General features: G+C 42.8%; 1 long non-coding RNA gene and 1 pseudogene across 1 annotated transcript; one reads left to right on the top strand and one right to left on the bottom strand.

Moving 5' to 3' along the window:
- Positions 1–5484, bottom strand: part of LOC122644597 — a 97694-nt pseudogene extending 92210 nt beyond the window's left edge.
- Positions 685–20283, top strand: LOC122644598. Its single transcript, XR_006330420.1, has 3 exons — positions 685–833; positions 11915–11924; positions 20273–20283. It is a non-coding gene; the product is annotated as an uncharacterized LOC122644598 (long non-coding RNA).
- The last annotated feature ends 1841 nt before the right edge of the window (positions 20284–22124 follow it).

Below are 22124 nucleotides of genomic sequence, written 5' to 3'. Positions count from 1 at the left end.
TCAACGGTAGGTCTGTAACTCATGGTAATGGAAGACTTTGAGAGTGAGAGTCAAGGACTTTAATCGCCCTAGGATATATGGCCTATGCTCCAAGCTAGTAATCGGTAAGGAGGGAGGGAGGGAGGGAGGAATATTTCAATGTATTGATAGAGCTCAACGAATATTCAGGCAAAATGATTTTGAAAAGCTCTCAATTTCTATCTGTGACAAGGTGCCTTTGTTCGATTTTGAACTTTTATCTTGATTCTTCCTCACAGAACCCTACTTCTCTTATCCCCCGATTATTCTGCTCAATAAACTCGGTCGACGGCAATTCCTCCGACGTGGATATGATTTTTCGTATTATTAGCAGCGCTTCCTCGAGTCAGAACTTGAAACAGTCTCTCAAGGTGAGTGTTATCTTTCTCTCGAACGATTTGATCGATAGGGTTTTGAAAAGGGTTAGATCAGCCATGGGAATCCTTTGCAGGCTTTGGAATTCTTCAATTACACAGGAAAGAAAGAGCGCTGTTTTCCACACTCCCTTCTCTTATGATACTATGCTTCATATCTTGGGAAGAAGCCGCAAATTTGATAAAGTTTGGGAGCTTCTGATCGAAATGCGTTGGAAAGATCAATCTTTGATTACAACCAGTACTGTTTAGATTGTTCTTAGCCCGAATCGTTAAGGTTTGTAGACCAGAGGCCCTGTGGTTGCGGAGGCCGAGGAATTGAGAAGAACGAGTGGTGTGGAGCTGGCGACGACGATCTTCGAAGACGGCGAGCACAGAGGGGTGTTTAAGCAGGGAAGCTGCCTGGTCAGTGGTTAGAGTAGTGGAGAAGCCGTGAAAGCCGTGAACTGGGTGTTGCAGATCAGTCCCCTTCCCTGTTCTTGCTTCTTCCGCCTCCAGACCAACGAAGACGATGAAGAGAGGGGGTAATTTGGGGTTTTACCTTTAAGGGCATTATGGAAAGTTCACCCTGTGGTAAGGGTATTTTCGTCATTATAAAAGAGTTAACAGCAACTTAACTGCACAGACTTAACGGAGTGGACTGAGTTGAAATAAATTCATAAAGTAGGGGGTGTCTATGATATTTTGACAAAGTTTGGTAAGTTTATGAGATATTGGATATTTTTAGGGGGTGTCCGTGAAATTTTCCCTTTTATTTAAGCACTACATACCCCCAATTTTGATGTAACAAACAGAAATAAAAATGGTTTCAGTTTGATAAAGTGTTGTAGAGTCTATCCACTTTCCATAATTTATAATTTTCCTCCCACAGTGACTTAACACTTTCTTTCGCAAGAAAAATCAAGGGATAAAAATTAAGGGTTGTCAAAGACCCTCTCATGATCCAGTCTACAGAGAACTCCTTGTCAACCTAAGGACCTCATATCTTCCACACATACTCCAGCCATTGGATTTTAATTGAAAACAATTCAATTTCCTCATCGCCTAGGCACCTTCTTGGTGTAGCCTAGTTGTCCATGCCCCCTCTAACGCCTTGGGTCACCTAGTCGCCTTGACAACTATGATTCAGTATGTCATCAACTAAATAGAATTCGCTAATAGAAAAACTAGAAACCTAAATGGCAAGAAAGTCATTTCATAGAAGCGAAAAATCCAAGCAAATATAGCTGCAGCCAACGCCAGACATAGAAAACAAAAATCATATATCAGAAAACTGTTTTATAATTTGTACAATCATAATCTTGATATAGCCACTGAACACAGGTAAGATAAAATTTTAAACAAAATTATTCCAATAATAATCAACATACCTAAAAATTTGAAAGCATGAAAAATTACAGAAAATCATGATGAGAAGATGGAATCCAGTTCATCATTTAAACAGGGCAATCAAGAACAATGCTTACTCTATTCATAGTGTAAAGGGCCTCCACCATTTCTACAGATCTATTACGTACAACAGCAACTACCTGTGAATTAATTTTAGCAATAATTACTAAAGGATTCCAATAGCTAAAATAACAATTCAAAAGAGAAGATATGATTCTAGCTTTGCAAATAACTAAAATCATGACAAAGGCTTCAAGCACAAATCACACAGTTTCCGACGAACTAACGAAACTTCAAATTATTGGTACTTCTTTTTGATGAGTTTAAATATATATATATATATCATGGAAATTTAAACCCCCCCCCCCCCCCAAACAAAAAAAATTGAAGTTTAGCATCCTATCACTCAAAGTGCACCAATTCAGAATGACAAGAGATGGACCAAACCTTCTTCCAGTCTTTCCCATACTTCCGATAGGCTTCATAAAACCGCACAAGTTCCTCCCTGCTCCACTGAGACCCTAACATGTCAGACAATTTCCTCTTCTGCATAGAAAAGGATGGCAGTCACAATGAAATGTTCACAAGCCCAACCTACTTCACAATTCAGTTGTTGTTTATCAGCGTGGAGTGCATAACAATATGAATTATGAAGTTATTAACCATATCCAGAGGCTCCATTGATGAGTTACATTAAATAATGAAAAAGCTCAGAACATCAGCACAACTATAAGGCTTACCAACAAACACCGCTAAACACTGGACTCAGTGATAGAGAGATAATGCATCTTAAAAAAGAACCAGGTAAAGGGAACCCCACCCAACACACATACACAAACAAATGACATGAATCTGAATTTTCATTCCTGGAAGTATGCATTCACAGTTACACATTCAGCTGGAGTAAGGAACCAAGTACGAATGCTTTCAGTAGGTCTCCTAGGTTAGAAAGGGGAGGTGGGCGGGATAAGAGAAGCAGCAAGGCGCAAGAGCAACTACTTCCCCCTCGTATAGGTCAAATTCACATATGTAAGATAGCTTGAATGAAAGATGGATGCTAGGTAGGACCAGATTCCATCCCATCGGTTGATCAATCAAAAGAGGTAGGAATAAACCAATAGGGCATTTCATGGATCAGATCCCGTCTGACTGACTAGGTCGCAATACTTTTGCAGTTCCTCGTGAGCCACTTATTTCTCTGAAACAAGAGACAAAGTGATTTGACTCCGTTTTTCCAATAAGTCGACGGCGTTACACCATTGGGATACTTCGAATAAACTTGAGTACCAATAGGATACACCGGTGCTAAAACCTTTTCTCAAGATATCTTCCAAAAAACACACATGCACCCATAACATGAATATCAAGGTGTAGATAAAGCAAGGACTTGCAGCGGTAACAGTAATGTAATGTGCACGTGACATCTACTCATATACATGAAACACTCAATCCAGATTACTCGAGTTGCATTACCTCCAGCTCGTACCGAAATGTTAAACATAGAAAATACAGTGAATGAAACTTCCTCCATCGTTTCCTGCTTGATGCAGATAAGTTACCAAGAGGGTTTATTTAATTGGAAATAAGCTTTGAGTTGGGTTATATACATGTTGGGCCTTTGATCCCATGGGTTTGTAATAGGTCACTTTTATGGACCTAGAGTATGGGTAATAGGGTTGCATACGGGATTAACTGTTTTAATTCCTTCCTTAGTTTTATTTTATGCAATTAGTGGTCATGTGATCACTTAAGTGATCATGTGACTTGGTTAAGTGGTCATGTGACTATTTAAGTGTTTTAGTTGGGCTGGATTAGGACTCTAAGTCCAGCCATGTTTTGAATCTATTTTCTTCAGTATTTCAGTTTCCTAGTCAGTTTAGGTTACCTAATAGGTTAAGGATTGGGGTTAGGCCTTTCCTTTTTAGTGTAGGAGTCTATTTTTGAGTCTTTTATATAAGTTTGTAAGAGGGGCAAGCATGGAACACGAATTTTGATATTAATGAAAAGCTTTTGTTGCTCTTCTTCTCCATTGAAGATTTTTGTCTTGTGTTTGATCAAGGCTGGTGGGATCGGTGTTTGATCCAATTAACACCTTGCAGTGTGAAGCCTGGGTGGTTCTTTTGAAATTATCTTTTGGTGTTCTTCGTGCAAGATTCAATTTTTATAGTTTCATCCTCAAACACACTGCTGCCAAGAGTAATCTGCTACTATAGTAAGTTTGAGACATCCCCATCCCATCTCTCTTCTTCTAATCCTCCACAACCCCAACCCAAGTTTTCCCCTTTGTTATTTTCAGTTTTCTCATACCCTAAATTCCCCCACAGACCTAACCAGCCATCAAAACTTCATCAAACTTCAACCACAACACTCCCTGCCTATAACGAGAACTCGATCTCCCTCGCTGCCCATCCCAACCACTGAAACCCTAATTCCCCCCATCTCAAATCACAACACAAAACTCTAATTTCTGCCCAGCCCAAACCAACCATCAGAACAGTTTAAAAATCTGACCGATTATCCCTCATACCCTCCAAAGAAAACCATTCAAGTTTGGTTAACTTCTGTCCAGCCAAACCCTAGAAATCCATCTTTGCCTCTTTTCCAAAACCTGAAACCCTAACCCTAACTTGCTGCCCATTCAAGTTTACACACTTCCATCCGTCAAAACATCTCAGGACCTTCACTGATAGACTTCCCTACCTCAACTCGACATAACCTATACATCAACCCTAACCCTAAATTCACCAAAAACCTTATTTTTCACCTAGCTGATTCGCCTGTTCATAACAGATCCTGGTTGATTGGCTCCTAGTTGGTCTCGTACCAATCTAGGACTACATTACTCCTCTTCCTCCTCTTCTACAGCATTAACCAAGTTGTATCATCTGAAGAAGCCTATCAATGCAACATAAGTCTTTTGTTCCAAAGGCCTGATCTAGAAGGTATAGACCAATGTCAGGCCCAATTCATGCGAATAGCCTCATCTTCAAAACGCCCTTTGGTTCCACTCTTTCCAAATACCACATGTTAACACAAAGGGGATCAATCTCCTTAAAATTGTAGCCGCTGAATGTTAGTGATTTGGTCTTTGCAATTCTTTTTGTGTTTGCATGGGTGTATGATGTAGGAGAGATTTCAGATCCCAAAAAATGTGCCATGGAGTTAGGAAAACAGAGCATCCCCAGCAGCCTATTACACAACCTATTTTGTCTGTCCATCTTTTCTGCCTCGTAACATCACCAAGAAATCAGAGAAGTGATTTAGGCACAACTGTTTTTGATAGGCAGCCCCTTGGTAAAAGCCAGAACATAGCCCCACTGAGGCTGGTCACAACACAACAACAATTCCCAAGATTTTTTTTGTTGTTTTTTTGGGCGGGGGTGGTGGTGGTGTTACTTTTCCTCAAGGGAGTGCAGTATTTATCAAAAAAGGGTGCCTTGGCTGTAATCAATCAACATATAAGGGAGAAATATTTTGGGACATTGGTCAGAGGAGAGGAAGTATCATAAAGGTACAAAAAAGTTCATTTTACATGGAATATAATCTCCATGAACCTAGAGTCATATGTAGCTAACACTTACCCGTCGCTTAGTTTTGTTCGCACTGCCTCCACCCTTATCAGGAGACTCCTTGTTAACATTTGAATACCGCTTATTCACACTCTTTGATTTCTTTGTAGGCGCCATGGATAATTTTCTTAAGTATCTGACACAAGCCACAAGTACAATGCAAAGTTAGCATTCAGTCAATTCAAGTTAAAAGGCATATCAAAATAAACATCTAATACAAGACCTCCCCCCCCCCCCCTCCCCAAAAAAAAAAAAATTTCATCAGATTTACCAGAATTCATCGTCTGTACATGTTAGCAGTAGGACAAGAAGTGTTTTCTGACACAACAGAGCAAGATGAGGTATTCCATATTCCCTTACATAAGTTTCCCACAAGACCGACCACCAGCACATTGGGGACTCAAAAGGAAATACATTGATTCAAGCGAGGACCCCAAGGATTGATCTGAAAGGTGATGCAACTGGACCAATGGACCCACAGGATATTAACAAAGATGTGCTTAGTCTCTCACAGTCATAGAAGCATAAGTTTATTAGAGAAAATAATATCTAGTTGGTCTCATTGTTCGAGAACTCGTTTCGTCTCGGTATTTCGGGCTGACCGAAATATCCGAAATATTCAAAATTTTGAATATTTCGGTCGAAATATTGTATTTTTCTGGTATGTTTCGGTGGGTCATTTCGGTGGGTTTTAGGCCAAGTTAAAGCTTGAAACTTCATGGAAACCCTATTTTAGGCTATGTAAACACATTTAAATGTTCAAATTGCAAAAATAGTCACCCAAAATGGTGTTTTCGACACCGTGAAGTTGTAGATCGGCTTCCGGTGTCTAACATATATTTATTTCATCACAAACAAACATATTGATCATGCATTTCCCTAAAAAAAACCAATTTTGAGAATATGGTTTTACCTGGAATAGTGGAAAGGCTTCACAGATGTGCTAAGAAGTTTGAATCTTGTGTTCTCCAAGTGGTTTCGGCGTAGATGCGGCAAGGATTCAAATGGGAAGCGGAAGAATGGAGAAGAAATGAGCAAAAACCAAAAAACCAGAGCTGTTTTGAAGTCTCGTTTCGACCGAGACTGACGAAATGTGGTCTTTTATATAAAGGGGTTTGACGAAAAATCTCTCGAGATATCACGAAATTTCGAGAATTTCGCTCGAGATATTGTATTTTTTCGATTCGAAGTAGCATTTCGTTTCGAGCAGCTCGAAATTTCCGAAATATCCCAACTTGGTCTCAATCTTTGTTACATTAAACAGTAGACCTCACATCTATGTCAAAGGAAGATATCTTGGATAAATGATTTCACCCCTTTGTTTATGGACAAGGAAGAAATAAGACTAATGAACAAAAGGACAGCATCTGGATCTCTTGGGTTTATTCTGCACTTCTCAGGAAAGACTCTCTCCGGATAGTCTGAAAGTATCCAGGGTAGATGCCCATCTAGCTTTTCTCAACATAATTTCAACCACTCCATAAGATCTGTACCAACCCATAAACATCCTGCTTTTCCTTTTCCTAAATTGTCCAAATGGTTACAAGGAACACAAAATGCCACATAAGATTTCCTGTCCTCCCTAGAGCAACTGACCACCAAGAATCCCTGAAGTCATGAATCTCCTTTATCCCTGCTGAGTTGGGAAAATAGGACTTGTGTCAATTGACAATACAGTCATTCTTATTTATAATAAAGTGAGGAATGTTCTAGAGTGTATACAGGACAGACATACCCCTACAGACAATTCTACCCTTTAAACCCAAATTACAACACTCCCCCTCAAGTTGGCGCATAAATATCATGCATGCCCAACTTGCAAACAATAGGATTAAACAGTTTACTAGGTAGCCCTTTTGTAAATACATCAGCCACCTAGTCATCAAATTTGACAAAAGGTGTGCAAATCAATCCTTGTTCGAGTTTCTCCTTGATAAAATGCCTATCGATCTCGACGTGCTTTGTGCGGTCGTGTTGAACGGGATTGTGTGCAATACTGATGGCCGACTTGTTGTCATAGTAGAGCATCATAGTTAATGGCACTGGAACAGTCAAGCCTTGCAAAAGACCCTTAAGCCACATCAACTCGCAAATGTCGTGAGACATGGCCCGAAATTCAGCTTCAGCACTTGATCTAATGACAACTGATTGCTTCTTGCTTCGTTAAGTGACAAAGTTACCTCCGACCAAGGTACAATAGCCAGAGGTGGACCGTCTATCATCAGGAGAGCTGGCCCAATCTGAGTCGGTAAAAGCCTCGACCCAAAGGTTATCATGAGGTGAAAAAATGATCCCTTTACCAGGTGCTGCCTTCAAGTATCTCAGAATTCAAACTACAGCCTCCCAGTGTGAGGAGTATGGACCATGCATAAACTGGCTGACCATACTAACTGCAAAAGTGATTTCAGGATGCCTGTGGGATAGGTAGATCAATTTCCCAACTAGGCGTTGATACTGACCCTTATCAACAAGTTCTCCTGCCTAACTAGACAGACGAACATTAGCCTCCACAAGTGTATCTGCTGGTTTACACCCTAACATACTAGTCTCAGTCAATAGATCCATGGTATACTTCCACTGAGATAGAAGTACACCCTTGGTTCAATGAGCCACCTCAATACCAAGAAAATATCGTAGCTGCCCTAAGTCCTTGATCTCAAATTCTTGGCCAAGGTACGATTTGAGGCATGCTATCTCCACAATGTCATCAACATATACGATCAGAATGGCAATCTTGGACCCAGTATGCTTGATAAACAAGGTGTGGTCAGCATTAGACTGTGAGTAACCAAAAGAGACCGTCGAACAATGAAACCTACCAAACCAGGCTCGGGGAGACTGTTTCAACCCATACAAGGTAATGCAGATTCATCACCCAAATGGACTTATTTTATTAGGAACAAGTCTAGGGTTGGGTTATATACATGTTGGGCCTTTGATCCCATGGGTTTTCTATGTAATAGGTCACTTTTATGGGCCTAAAATATGGGTAATTAGGATGCATACGGGATTAGCTGTTTTAATTCCTTAGTTTTTATTTATTAGTGGTCATGTGATCACTTAAGTGATCATGTGACTTGGTTAAGTAGTCATGTGACAACTTCAGTGCTCATGTGATGTAAGTTGGGATGGACTAGGACTCTATAAGTCCAGCCATGTTTTGAGTCTATTTCTTTTAGTATTTTAGTTTCCTAGTCAGTTTAAGTTACCTAGTAGGTTAAGGAATGGGTTAGGCTTTTCCTTTTTAGTGTAGGAGTCTAATTTTGAGTCTTTTATATAAGGTTATAAGGGGGCCAAGTATTGAATACGAATTTGAGTAATTGAAAAAGCTTTTGTTTGCTGCCATAGCTGCTACTCTGCTCTGTTGAGTGTTGCCTTGTGAGTTACATCAAGGTGAAGGGACTGGTGGATCTCCAGTTGACTCCTTGCGTCTGGTAGTACCGAGAGGATCTGTTATAAGGGATTGGTGGATCTCCAATCGACTCCTTGCATCTGTTAAAATCGGGAGGCTCTCTTATTCATCTTCAAAACTGTCTTCAAGGTTGTGACCATTGAAGATCTCCTTAAACCAGTAAGTTATTCACTGTTTCAATATTCCCTTCTTCTTCTTGATCCTCCAACCCAATCCCCACCTACCCTAATCGATCCATTGTCTCCTCCATTAAAAACCCATTGATCCCCGTAGACCCTAATTGTTCTAAATTCTGTCCAGACTTGTTCCTCCATCCAATCTCAACCAAATTGCAACCACAGTCCCCTCTCACCTCCTCCTTCGCTCGACCAAAGTTGCAGCCCCATCCAACGACTCAAACCCTAATTTGCCTGGTCTCTGTAAAACCCAAAAAAAAAACCCTAACTTCAACCAAGGCCTAACCACCCATCAAAATCTGATCTTTTTATGTTCATCTCACTCCCCACACTGCCAATAACACTCGACCAGCTCACTTTCCCCAGATTCCATCTCTAAACCCTAGATTCTAAAAACACCCAATTTTTACAAGGCCTGTAACCCGAAACCCTAGATTTCCAACTTCATCCAAATCAAACCAAACTTACATTAATAGACTCCTAAAGCCTGCACATTATTACCAAATAAAACCCTAGCTCAAAACCCTAATCCTAACCCTAATTCTGCCCTAGTTTACCTATTCTGTCCCAATCGGGCAGCATAGTTACAAACCCTGATTTACCTGGTTCCTAGTAGGATCATATCCTATCTAGGACTACATTACAAGGCCCGCTTGAGATTACATATTTTTCCAACAGTAGCCGGACTAGAGAAACTAGGAGGGACATCCAAATACACTTCTTCTTCGAGTTCCCCATGTAGGAAGGCATTCTTCACAACAAGTTATTGCAAAGCCCACCCAAGATTAATAGCACATGAGATAATTACTTGAATAGTGTTCATTTTTTCAACTGGTGCAAACGTCTCCTGATAGTCGAGGCCATATGTCTGTATAAATCCTCGAGCAACCAGCCTTGTCTTGTACCTCTGGATTGGAGGATCCAATGGAACATTCATAGGCCCAAAAAACTCACCATACAGCAGATCATCACCAAAGACTCCCCCTTGAGGAGATGCCGATGAAAAATTGGGTGTGGATTCATTGAAGACCACATCCATTGTGACATAAATGCACCGTGTTGGAGGATGGTAACATCGGTAGCCCTTCTGAGTGGGAGAGTACCCCACAAATATACACTTCAATCCCCTTAGCTCCAATTTGCTAGGATGTTGATGGTTCCAAGCATAGAACACACAACCGAAGACCTTTGGAGGAACAATGAAGGTTGTCAATCCTCGAAGGGCCTGGAGAGGTGATATAAAATCCAGCACACAGGTTGGCATTCGATTGATTAAGTATGCAGCAATGAGAACAGCTTCTGCCCAGAATTGTAAAGGCACATGCATCTCAAAAAGTAAAGAGCGAGCCACCTCAAGTGATGGTTCTTGTGCTCAGCCACACCATTTTGAGCAGGTGTATCGACGCAGCTGGTTTGATGCAGGATGCCATGAGTATCAAGATATGTCCGAAAATCACCATCAAAGTATTCTTTTTCGTTGTCGCTACGGAGAATCTGAATGGTTGCCTTGAACTAAGTACGAACCATGTTGTGGAAGGACTGAAAGCAACTAAACACCTCACTCTTGTGATGCATTAGGTAGAGCCAGGTAACCCGAGTGTGGCAATCAATAAAAGAGACAAACCACCTAAACCGAGAAACAGAATTTCAGCGGCTGGACCCCAAACATCCAAATGAATTAACATAAAAGGGGATGGATTTGAAACTGAATAGGAAATATGGGTTTGCTTGGCTAAAATGCAAGCTTCACAATTTAAATCCTTGGAATTACAACCAGAAAATAAAGTAGGACATGATTTATTTTTATTTTTTTTGGTGGGGACATGATTTAACTAAGGTCCCCACAGGTGGGTGACCTAAACGCTTATGCCAAAGGAGGGAAGAGGGAACAGCTGAAGCAGATTCAGTTTGGTGAGCTTGAGAGGTCAGAGAAGTCGCCGCCTCGTCGAGCAAATAAAGACCTCCACTAGCCCTACCAAAACTAATCTTTTCCCCCGTTGCCAGATCCTGAAACAAATAGTGAGAAGGAAAAAAGGTTACCATACAATTTAAATCAGCAGTAAGGCGACAAATGGAAAGAAGGTTGTTAGCAAAATCAGTAACATGGAAAACATTGTGCAAAGTTAAACGAGAGGTGCATGCAATGGACCCCTGCCCGGAGACAGACGAACCTTGTCTTTTCCGGAAAGAGGAGAGTAACAGGAGAAAATACTAGATGTACAGGACATGTGATTTGAGGCACCCGAGTCAATAATCCAGGGACGAGGAGCCACAGATGCACAACCAGCAAAAGAAATACCTGGAGCAGTGAATGAACCTGAGGGTACCAAGGTAGAAGAAGATGCAGTGGCAGGGATGGCAAAGGCAGGTTGATCCAACTTTGTTACCAATCGTCGGAGCAGTACAATAACCTCATCGGGCACAGAGGAAGACACAGCAGAGGCGGTAGCCAGGGCTGGTGAGTCAGCCTCAGTAATTTCAGACAGATGTGCAGAGGGCTTGCCACGACCACGACCCTTAGTAGTACCATAGGTAGGACGACCGTGAAGCTTCCAACAATATTCTTTGGTGTGTCTCTCTCAGCCACAATATTCACATTTGATAGGAGGTCGATCTGCGGTAGGGCGATCAGTTGATCGAGTAGTACCACCTGGAGATGGTACAGTTGATACAGAGATGAGAGCTGATCGCTGTGGCGCAGGAGGTGCAGAAGGTGGAAGCATAGCAGATCGACGGGTATCTTCAAGTTGTACCAAAGCATAGGATTGCTCCAAAGTGGGAAACGGCTCTCGGCTAAGAAACTGTGCACGAAGCGGATCATATTCCACCTTAAAACCAGCCAAGAATTCATAGACATGGAACTTATCTTTCCGTTTCTGAATAGCAATAACATTGGTAGCTGTGGAACACTGGAAGTCATCATATTAATCCAAGGTTTGCCAGAGAGAGCGCAACTCAGAGAAATATTGAGATAAGGGTCGATCATGTTGCTTAGTCGCATAAATTTTCTGTCGTAGTTCATACACTTGAGCATCGTTACCGAGGTTGCCTGAGCCCCCTTCCAGATCTTGGCAGCAGTGTCCAAGAGCATATAACCATCAGCAATCTTGGGCTGCATGTTGTTAAAGAGAAACGACATAACCAGGGAGTTGGCGGAACTCCATTTTTCTTGTTCAGATTCATCAGTAGGTTTTGGCTTAGCACCAATGAGATAGCCAGAGTACCCACGGGAATCAATGGAGAGAAAAACAGATCTAGACCACCTTAGATAATTTCCCCCATCAAGCTTAACAGCACAAGGAGGAAAGGTTGGATAATGAGAACCACTACCGTCACCTCCAGAAGAGCCACTACAAATCTTTGAACTGCCAGTGATCTCGGATTGGAGAAAAGAATCCAGGAAATAATCTAAAGATCAAAATCGATAAAGACAGGTTGGAAAAACGATGCCAATCAGGAGTTGGACAAAATAGATAAACAAGGTCTGAGAACCAAAAAAAAAAATTTGATTAAGCAAGGAAAGTCCGGATCTCAAAAAAGGTTAAACAAAAAGATTGGTCCTTCACTTCATTGCATATTAGAAGGAATCGGTAATGAATTAAATTATTTATTCACCTAAAAAATATATAAAATATTAGAAGGAACCAAAACCAGAAGCTATCAGGAAAGAACCTAGCGAGAGGGGGAAAAAAAAAAAAAAAAAACCCTGCGACGCCGCTGACCTCCTCACTCTTCCTCCCTTCTCCTTCTCTCTTTCTCCCCACCTCTCGCCCTACCTTTCTTCGTCCTCCTTTCCTTTTCCTCTTCTTCTTCTGGTTTGGAGTCTGGCAGTGAGGTCGGGCTCCTCCTTCCCCCTTCTCCTTCTATTTCTCTCCATTCCTTGCTTCCTCCTCTTCTTCTTCTTCGGGATTTGGAGCTTGGTCTCCTCGTTTGGTCCAGCGAGGAGCTTGTGGTTATTATCCTTGCTTGTCGGCAGCCCCCTTGGTTTGTCGTTTTTGTGGACGTCTGTCTTCCCCGGTTTGCTGCCTTGCAAGTCGCCCTCTCGCTAGGCCTGTTTCCAGGCTCGTTGGGGTCTCTCCTGTCTGGTCGCAATGCTTTGATGGCTTTTGTCTCCGACAACCGCTCACTTTGTTTGGTCGCCTCCCTCGCTGGCTGCCTTCTTCGCTTGACCTGCTGGCCCGTCTCTTCGCCTCCAGCCCCACTTGCCTTCTCTCTTGCCAGACGTCTTGCATCACCGACGCCCTCTACTGTCGCTTGGTCGCCAGCCCACTTAGACTGCAGCTGTTTGGCCGCAAGCCTTCTCGGTCAGCTTCTGTCTAATCTGCTTGGCTCGCTCGGCTAACACCGTGTACTGCCAGCTGCATAGTCTGCCTTCTGCAAGCTATGCTTGGCCAGCAGCCGCTTCATTGTTGCCCTCTGCAAGGCTGGTGCCTCTCCAACGTGGTTGTCACCTTTGCTTGGCCTGCTTCCCACTTGGTCGTGATCCTCCGCAAGGCATGCGCCCCTCTGCCGCGGCTGTTCGTTTGCCGATGATGCTCCATTTTCATCTTGGCTGCTGGTCCAAGTTATGCTGAGATAGTTGGTTTAGGGTTTGTGATTCCCTTTATGGAAATGACATGGCTGCCCTGCTCCCTTTATTGGGCTTCTTAGCTCTTGTGGGCTTTTGTAATTCTTGGGCTTTCTTCTCTGGTTTTATGCCCACGTGGGCTTTGAATTTTACAGGCTATACCTTCTCCAGGTAGGCCTTCTAATTTGTTCGTGAATTTGTTCATGGCTTTGTGCCCTTGTACGCTCTCTCTCCCCCTTTCTTTTCTTTGGTAATGAATTAAATTATTTATTCACCAAAAAATATATATTAGAAGGAACCAAAACCAGAGAAAAAAGGAGAGGGAAAAACAACCCTCGGTGGCTTAGAGAAAGGCCACCGAGGTAGGTGGAGAAGAAGGTACTAGGTGTAAGTGTGGCTAGAAGGAGGTGGTGGGGATGAAAGGATGACGCTAGCTGTGGAAGGTGGTAGGTGGTGCAGAAATCGAGAAAAGGAGAGGAGGAAGAATCATGAATAGGGTTAGAGATCCCTAGGTTGACCTTTGCCACTCTGATACCATGCTGAGTCAAGAAAATAGGACTTGTGTCAATTGAGGACACAGTCGTTCTTATTTATAAAAGTGAGGAATGTTCTAGAGTGTATATAGGACAGAAATACCCCTACGAACAATTCTACCCTTGAAACCTAAATTACAACAATCCCCTACAGGAGATTTAAAGTTACATTGAATGGAGAAATGAAATAGGACCATACTTCCCAGGACAAGATAAATAGATGGAAAGAAGACTTACAAATACCCTAATCAACAGGCAAAGCAGACAAACTGAAGAACAATGAAATTCTTCCTCACTCTCATTTGCAGTCTGTCACAAATATTCACCTTCTCAGGGCTCAACTCCCATGCCGAGGCTTTATACTTATATGGAACTTGAACTTTCCAAACCAGCTTGAATGGGTAAGCCACATTATTCTGCTGACAAGGAGCCAAAAGAAGAGGTCTCACTCAAAAAAAAAAAAAAACATCACTACTTAGAATCCAACAGTGTCTCTCAGGCAAGGTTTAAAGTATCTGCCGATACTAAACGATACGTATCATATCTTTAAGGTACCGATACAATACCTACAAAAATTGCTATAAGTACATGTAAGAAACCTCATCTTGTATGTTTAATCAATTGAATGCCCTTGTCTCTTCGTACTTTATTCTCCTTTTTATACATGATATATTTTACATATTACTTATAGTGTTTTATGCTTCAAAACTGTACTTTGCCTATATCTTAAGCATTTTCATATGTTTATTGACTTTTTCCATTCGTATTTAGCATATCTTACTTCTCTGCGATACGATACGATACATCTGTTAAAATCACTCTTCCGATACGATACCCGAGACCGATACTTCCAACCTTGCTAGAGAAGGGATAAAAGCATCAAGTAAAGATTCAATTTCCAAATCTCTCAAATCCCTACCTAACCTGAAGTCTCACAAAAGACCATTTCCTTGGAGACAACGCACTCCCTTATGGTCTTAGCTTTAACCCTAAGGAGGTTGTAAAGCATAGAAACCTATAGTACAAGAGGACATCTCCCAAAAAAAGGTCCTCCCACAACCAGATACGGACACCATCAATGACCTCAAACTCGATGAAGCTAGACAGAATGTTAGAGATATAGGCCAGAATACCGTAGGGGAATTCTGGTCCTTTCCTCCTTTTAATTTTCTTCATTATGTTATTTATTCTCTTTCCTTTGTTTATACTTATGTCAGCTATATAGGGGCATAAGTGTCTATGTAATTCTCTTTTATTTAGTTTAAACAAAGGCTTAGGGAATCATATTGATTCACTTAAGCATTAAACCATTCTATTTCTTAACATGGCATCAGAGCAACGACACTTCTGATTTTTTTTTCAAAACCCCTCCCTCCCATCGTGTTCTCTTCCCTTTCTCTTCTTTCCCGATTTTTTTTCTCCCCCTTCTCCTTGGTTCTTCTCTTTCTCTAAGGGCAGCACTGCAGAGGTGATCACATGATCTAGTTGCTGCCCCTTCCCACCTCTTGATTCCTTTTTTTCATGACCTAAACCTTTTCTCTCAATGGCTGCTGGTTCCACATATTGCGCTAATTAGAGTTTCCTTTTTTTCGGGAAGATCAGTCCTCCATTTATTGGGCCTGCTTCTCCTTCTATTGGAGACCCTCCTGCGACATTGGACTGCTATTATCGAGACTCCAACAGCAACTGAAGACCATATCTCCCAATCGAGACCTACTTTCAGGTTTTTTTTTCTTCACAAAATCCCTGACTATTCTCGGTTTGGGGATTGGACTGCTTGCGGCTCCTGCTTCTTTTGGATATTTTTATTCTTCATCCAGGGCATTCTCTACAGTATATTGGACAGCGTGGATAAACCTTCTTCAACAATTTTTTTTTAGATTTCCCTGCACCATCGATCTCTGTTTTTGGGTTTTCTTCCATAACCCTCACACACTCGATATTGGGGAGGGCTCCTATTTTGCCACTGGACAGATCTTCTCTTCATTATGGGTGACTCCAATGATATTTTGACTGCTACATCTGATCAGGTTAGCCATGACAAATCTGATTTCCGTGATCTCCATCCTAACCCGATCAAGTTAGATGGCAGCAATTGTCTTCTATAGTCTCGATCAGCCTCTTTTGCTATTGCTGGACGTGGCCTCACTGGTTATATTGATGGGACTATCCCTATGCCGACTGCCCCTGGTACTGCCAAGACTCGATGGCTAGCCAACAATGGTCTTCTTATGTCATATTTTGTTGGTTCTATGAATTCAGATCTAGCCCAGGGTTTTTTTCTACTTGATACAGCTTCTCAGATTTGAGCAGCATGTAAAGAGACATATGGGCAGCTTGGTAATGATGCTCAGGTGTATGAGCTTCGAAAAAAAGTCCTTAATACTACTCAAGGGGACTTCACGGTGTCTAAATATTATGCCACTCTCCGCAGCCTCTGGCAGCAATTGGACCATTTTTCAGATTATCACCCTGATAGAGCTACCAACATCGCTGCCTATAAGAAGCATGTTGACAAGATTAGGGTGTATGACTTTTTGGCTGGGTTGAATGTTGAATATGACCAGATTCGTGTTCAAGTGTTGGGTCATTCTCCTTTTCCCACACTTGAACAATCCTATGCCCTGGTCTCTTCAGAAGAAAACCGCAGGACTGCTATGTTACATCCTCCTGTCTCGGACAGATCGGCTCTCCAAACTGCTGCCCAGGCTACTGCTGCCCCTATTGGGCCTTTATCTGTTGGTAGTTCTCCTTCAGGTCCTATTACCTGTGACCACTGTCATAAGCCTTATCATACCAAGGACAGGTGCTAGAAGCTTCATGGGAAACCGGCTGACTTTGAAGCCAAGGGCTGCCAAGAAAAAACCTAAAAGCAAGGCGAATCAATCTGAATCTGTTGATACAGCCCCGGCTACAGACATTGGTCTATCCAAGGACAATTTACAGGCTTTCCTGCGTATACTAAGGTCCTCCGCTGCTGCTGCCTCTACTACTTTCGCTGCCATTGCCAATTCCTCAGCTCCTTCAAGTTCATATTTTGCCCGGTCAGGTATCCCTTTTGGTGGTCATTGTGCTTCTGTAGCTTCACATCCTTGGATCATTGATTCCGGGGCTACAAATCACATGACTGGTACTTCTAGCTTATTTTATAGATATTCTCCCGCTTCTGGGAAAGACAAGGTCAAGGTGGCTGATGGTTCCCTTTCTTCCATCTCTGGAAAACGAATCATCAACTATACTTCCAACCTCCCTTTGTCTTCTGTTTTACATATTCCTAATTTTACTACTAACCTCCTTTCCATTAGTAGTATTACTCGTGATCTTAACTGCAAGGTAATATTTTATCCTTCCCATTGTGTTTTTCAGGATCTGGAGTCTGGGAAGACGATTGGATTGGGTAAAGTTCACGGTGGGCTGTATCTGCTTGATGATGGTCATCTTCCTTCACCGCTACCTTCTCCACTACATCAGAACTCCTTGGTCTCTTCTGAACTTTACCAATGGCACTCTAGATTAGGTCACCCTCCATTAGGAATTTTAGCGCATTTATTTCCATCTTTGGTCACCAAATGTAATAAGGATAATTTTTTTTGTGAGGCTTGTGTTCTGGCCAAACAGACACGTGCAACTTTTTCTTTATCTAATAAAAGGAGTTCTTCTTGTTTTCATTTGGTGCATTCGGATGTTTGGGGACCTAGTCGTAAGACCTCTATCTCTGGCCATCGTTGGTTTGTCTCATTTATTGATTGTCATTCTCGGAATACTTGGATTTATCATCTTTAGTCTAAAAACCAAGTTTTTTCGTGTTTTCAACATTTTCATAAAATGGTCCAGACCCAATTCCAGGCCACTCTTAAGGTTTTACGGAGTGATAATGGCACTGAATATAAGGAATCTCAATTTCAAAAATACCTTGCTGATCATGGGATTATACATCAGACTAGTTGTGTTGATACCCCGGCCCAAAACGGTGTGGCCGAAAGAAAGAATCGCCACTTATTGGAAGTGGCAAGAGCATTAATGTTTGTTAGACATGTTCCATCCCAATATTGGGGTAATGCGGTTCTCACTGCCGCTTACCTTATTAATAGGTTACCTTCCCGGGTTCTAGATTCCCGTAACCCATCTAACGTTTGACTTGGTAATTCCTCCTTTGTGGTTCCTCCCAAAGTCTTTGGCTGTGTCTGTTATGCTAGGGGCACTCATTCCCCTGGCAAACTTGAACCTCGTGCGTTACGGTGTATTTTTTTGGGTTATTCTCCAACCCAAAAAGGATACAAGTGTTACCACCCTCCTACCCGCCGTACTATGGTCAGTATGGATGTGGTTTTCCATGAAACCCTGTCCTATTATTCCTCCCCACCTCTTCAGGGGGAGCGTTCTAGTGAAGATGTGGCTCATACTCTTGGGTTTCCCCTCCCCCCATCACCTATGGCTGCTGTCCAGCCTCCCGAGGCTGCTGTCCCTTCACCTGAGGGGAATCCAATACAGGGGGAGATCATGGAAACAGATGGTGGTAATGTTCCTAGTCAGGGGGAGCTTACTCCAGTACAGAGGACTATTCGTAACTTTCAGAGGACCATTGACAATTCCACCATTCTCACTTATAACTGGAGATGTTCTAATAGAGGGCAGAATCAGACCACTGCAGCACCGATACCCATCCAGTTGCCGCCTCAGGATCCAGATCCTCCTTCTCCTGGTGAGCCCTCCTCTTCTGATCTACCCATTGCTCATCGCAAAGGTACCAGGACCTGTACTTTACATCCTATTTCCCGTTTTGTGTCTTATAGTTCTCTTTCTCCCTCTTTTCGTACATTTGTTTCCTCCCTTTCTTCTGTTTCCATTCCTAAAAATTGGCAGGAAGCATCTACAGATGGGAAGTGGAAGGCAGCAATGTTGGAAGAAATGAGAGCATTGAACAAAAACAATACGTGGGATCTTGTAGTTCTTGCTCCAGGAAAAAGACCAGTGGGTTGTAAATGGGTGTTTGTGGTCAAGCAAAAGGCAGATGGTACAGTGGATCGATACAACGCACGTCTGGTTGCTAAAGGCTTCACTCAGACGTATGGCATTGACTACCAGGAGACTTTCGCACCGGTAGCAAAACTCAATACTGTACAGGGATTGCTATCCTGTGCAGTGAATCTTGGATGGGATCTTCAGCAGTTGGATGTGAAGAATGCCTTCCTCCATGGTGAACTAAAGGAAGAAATATATATGGACATTCCTCCAGGTTTTTCAAGTCCTGCTACCAAGGGAAAGGTGTGTCAACTAAAGCGTGCACTCTATGGCTTGAAACAGTCACCTAGAGCTTGGTTCGGTAGATTTCACAAGGCTATGTTGTCCGTGGGCTACCAGCAAAGCAATGCTAATCATACCTTGTTCATCAAACGTGTGGGTGCTAAGGTTACTCTCCTCATAGTCTACGTTGATGATATTGTAGTGATCGGTAATGATGGTGATGAGATCAACAGGTTGAAGCTATTCCTTGGCCGTGAGTTTGAAATTAAGGATCTGGGGACTCTGAAATGTTTTCTCGGGATAGAGGTTGCTCGTTCTTCAAAGGGTGTATTTCTGTCTCAAAGAAAGTATGTCCTGGATCTACTATCTGAAACGGGGCTGCAAGGGTGTCATCCTTCGGCAACTCCCATAGAAGCTACAACAAGACTTAAGGAGAAAGAAGGCTCACCAGTTAACAAAGTTCGTTATCAGCGGTTGGTGGGCAAACTTATCTACCTATCTCACACTCGGCCAGACATTACCATTGCAGTGAGTATGGTCAACCAGTTTATGCATGACCCTTATTCTTCTCATATGGAGGGCGTCCTTCGCATCTTACTATATTTGAAGTCTACTCCAGGACAAGGGATACTCATATCTCCCAATGGTCATCTGAAGGTTGAAGCATACACTGATGCGGATTGGGCTGGTTCAAGCGATAAGAAGTCCATCTCTGGATATTGCTCTTTTGTTGGTGGGAACCTTGTCACCTGGCGTAGTAAAAAACAGAATGTAGTGGTCAGGTCCAGTGCTGAGGCTGAATTTCGTGCGATGGCTCATGGTATCTATGAATTGTTGTGGCTTAAGGGGCTGTTGCAAGATATTGGAGTTGTTGTCCAACTTCCAATGATGTTATATTGTGACAATAAGGCTGCCATAAGCATCACTCATAATCTTGTCCAACATGACCGTACTAAGCATGTGGAGGTGGACAGACATTTCATCAAGGAGAAACTTGAAGCTGGACTTATCTGTGTTCCCTATGTGAAGTCTACTGATCAGCTGGCTGATGTGTTCATCAAGGGGCTGACTGGCAAAGTGTTTAATCCTTTTCTAGCCAAGTTGGGCATGTGTGACATTTTTGCACCAACTTGAGGGGGAGCGTTAGAGATATAGGCCAGAATACCGTAGGGGTATTCTGGTCCTTTCCTCCTTTTAATTTTCTTTTTATGTTATTTATTCTCTTTCCTTTGTTTATACTTATGTCAGCTATATAGGGGCATAAGTGTCTACGTAATTCTCTTTTATTTAGTATAAATAAAGGCTTAGGGAATCATATTGATTCACTTAAGCATTAAACCATTCTATTTCTTAACACAGAAAGAAAAAAAAAGAGGGAGGGGGGCAGCAACCTCCATATGCACTTCGAAGGGTAAGCAAGAGTAGTACCATTATGCATGCTAGAATCCCAAGCATTATCAGGCATGCCACATTTGGATTAACTAACAGAAAACCAAAGTCTACCCTCCTCCCTCAAAAATAGCCTTAGCCCATAAGCACTTAGAAAGAAGAGACATAATCTTCCTAGGGGCATTGCCCAACCAAAGTGTTGGAGCCGTTTTTGGATGGGTCCCACGTCATTGGTGGGGCCATAAACCGTTGAGAGGACCGTTGTGCGAAGGGCCACGTCAGCAGCCCTGAAGGAGATAAGGGGGACCCCGTCAAGGGTTGTTGAGAAAAACACTCCCATGGGGATGGAATCTCCTGCTTCCAAGGAGGGAGAAATGGAGGTCACTACCACCACGTCAGTATGGGCCCAGGAGAGGGCCACGTGGGGGATAGGAAGTAGGGTTTGAGGGCCAAGAGATGCAGCCGCCATTATCCAGATGAGGACTACTACAAAAGGGGCAGGGGCTGTCGCAGAAAAAATAACACATACAATCTCAACTCTTGGCATTTATCTTTAAAGTTCTTTTGCTTTATTTGCTGGTTTCCTGCTTTGGTTCATTTCTTAGTTTCCTTGAGAGGGTGTACTTGCCACATCAGTAGGCCAATCATTGAGGGGGAGGATCAAGAAGTTTGTTCGCTCCAGGAGGTTTGGTATTGCTTGTAATCGGTGGGTGTACCTTTTTTCATTATTAATTTAGTTATTTTATCTTGCATGTGAGTCAATTCCCTTCTTGTTCAGTCTTATGCATTTCTGGTAGACCCCATTGAGACTGTTATCCATAAAGTCTAACCCAAAGGTCCTTAGAGATAACTCAGGCACGAGGGAACCCTACGCTCCCTAGTTGACAGTCAGATAGGCCACAACCCCAGTCCGTTTGAACCTGCATCAAAGGTTCTGGCACGCCCTGCATCCACTCACCAACACATTTTGGCACGGCCGGTTGGACCCTCATAGACTTAGGATTTGCAATGGGACCAAAGAAGAAAGCAACCAAGACCCACAGCAATAGAGAGGTGGTTGACGACATAATTAACCCTTTGGCAGCAAGAGACGGCCAAGAGACCGAGGGCTCTGACTCTCACGACACGGGCAGCAGCAGGGAGCTGTCGCACCAATTTGCGGCGGCTATGCACGACGCCCTCGAACCCATGACCGCGGATATGAGACACTTGGTGACCGCTATCAGGCCGGTTGCTGAGGATATCCGCAATCTTATCCAAACACAGAACCAGGCCGCTGAGAGCCAGCAAGCCCGCTTTGATCGCTTTATCAGCGGTCAGGATTCCCGTATGGACCAGCTCATCACGGTCCTGACTGCCGAAAGGCAGGCCACACAGCCAAGAATGGTCCAGCCAATAGGGTTTGCCATGCCAGAGGCTGCAGCGTCCCAGACTGTCGGACCTGAATTAGATA

This window comes from Telopea speciosissima, chromosome 11, assembly GCF_018873765.1.
Source record: "Telopea speciosissima isolate NSW1024214 ecotype Mountain lineage chromosome 11, Tspe_v1, whole genome shotgun sequence".
Lineage (NCBI taxonomy): Eukaryota > Viridiplantae > Streptophyta > Magnoliopsida > Proteales > Proteaceae > Telopea > Telopea speciosissima.
This window is presented reverse-complemented; position numbering and strand designations above follow the sequence as displayed.